The 1749-nt window shown below is 44.1% G+C and overlaps 1 long non-coding RNA gene across 1 annotated transcript; it reads right to left on the bottom strand.

Annotated features, from left to right (window-relative positions):
- Positions 1 to 274: 274 nt before the first annotated feature.
- LOC121498654 lies at positions 275 to 1148 on the bottom strand. Its single transcript, XR_005989851.1, has 3 exons — positions 943 to 1148; positions 514 to 566; positions 275 to 408 (listed from the first exon to the last, which is right to left on the bottom strand). It is a non-coding gene; the product is annotated as an uncharacterized LOC121498654 (long non-coding RNA).
- Positions 1149 to 1749: the final 601 nt, after the last annotated feature.

Genomic DNA, 1749 nt, shown 5'->3' with positions numbered 1-1749 from the left:
TCATAACATATATCTCCCATGAAACATTTTAAAAAGAAATTCAGTAAAGATTTTCTTATTGCTGAGAATTTACCTTTTTCAGTAAATTATTTCTTTAAAGCTTTTCTTTAATTTCTAGTCAGTTAGCATACTGTATAACATTAGTTTCAGGTGTACAATAAATTCTTCTTTTTTAAAAAAGATTTTATTTATTTATTTATTAATGAGAGGCACAGAGAGAGAAAGAGAGGCAGAGACACAGGCAGAGGGAGAAGCAGACTCCATGCAGGGAGCCTGACGTGGGACTTGATCCAGGGTCTCCAGGATCAGGTCCTAAGCTGAGGGAGGCGCTAAACCGCTGAGCCACCCGGGCTGCCCAAATTCTCCTTTTTGAGGCACAAAATTGTGATTTGATCATGAATTTTCTTTCTGAAATACAATCGAGAAAATACAATCTGAGACACAATAGAAATGCTGACATAGCCACACTATTCCACCACTCCATGAGTTCTAATGCTACATAATTTGTCTTACCTGTTTCTCAAAGTCTTCAGCTTCAACAATGCTTTCTATGTATTTTTCCAACACTGGTGACCAAAAAAAAAAAAAAAAGATGTTAGTTTGCTGGCTTATTGCTTTATGAATTATTTCAGCCTTATACACTCTGGAAGGAAAAACAGTTTTCTAAGTGCTCCTCCCATTTTTTCCCTAGAAATTGTTTCTTCTCCATCAAACTTATCTCCATTTTGTTTGTCTTTGTGGAAGAGCAGCTTAAGACCACTCAGTGGTTGTTGCTGCCCATTCAGTGGCCTGAGCAGTGGGAGCTGCAGACCAGTCTGAGCACGCTCCAGTCTTCGGTAGGGAACTGCTGAATAGCCACAGAGGGCACCTGCACCCCTTCACGACAGTCTGTGACTCCAGGTTGAGTAGCGGTGACCTCAGGAGCTGGAGCAGTCCACTCACCCTGAAACTCCTCCTTGGTCACAGCCTTTTGGGCAGCAGCCTGCTCTTCCTTTTCATTTCTTCGGGCTCTCTGTAGAAGTTGACAGCAGTGGTAACTTCCCACGGATGTTCAGGGGAATGCAGTGCCTCTGCATTCGCAGAGCCTCCCAGGCCAGCATTCAATCACATCAGACTCACTGAGTGAGCTCCCTTTTGTTGCAAGGGATGTCAATGTCCACATGGTGCAGAGGAGCATCTGTGTCACACAGAGTGATGGTAGGTGGGTTGACATAACATGCCTCTGTGAGAGGCTGGAGTTGGTGCTGGGATCAGTAGCCACCAGAAGTCTCAGTTCCCAGAAGGCTGCCTGGGTCTGGTTAGTGAAGTCTCCAGGAGTGGGGCAGCCAGCAACAGCAGTGGCTCTAGTAGCAGCAGCACACTTCAGCACAGCTCACTGGCCAGGGATATGACATTGACATGAGCCAGGTTTTCAATGGCAGCAATGGTATAAGCTGCCAGCAGAAGCTTCTCCCAGGTTCTCTTCAGATTTATGATACAGATGCCATCACATTTCCTTTTGTAGACGTACTGTTTCATTTGGAAATCAAGGTTGGTGCCAACTAAGTAGGTTCCTGCTGCAAGGAATTTGAGGACATCCTCCTCCTTCGTTTGCAGCCATCAAGTGCTCCAGATATTGTGAAAGATTCTCTTTAAGACAATGCTATATGGACCCCTCCCTGCATGATGTGGAAAGCCCAAGAGGTCTTTTGTAATAAATAAACTTCTAAACATTTGTTATTAAGTTTAGTGACGTTTCACTAAGTGCCA

This window comes from Vulpes lagopus, chromosome 9, assembly GCF_018345385.1.
Source record: "Vulpes lagopus strain Blue_001 chromosome 9, ASM1834538v1, whole genome shotgun sequence".
Taxonomy (NCBI): Eukaryota; Metazoa; Chordata; class Mammalia; order Carnivora; family Canidae; genus Vulpes; species Vulpes lagopus.
The sequence above is the reverse complement of the archived record's forward strand: the minus strand, read 5'-3'. Positions and strand labels throughout refer to the sequence as shown.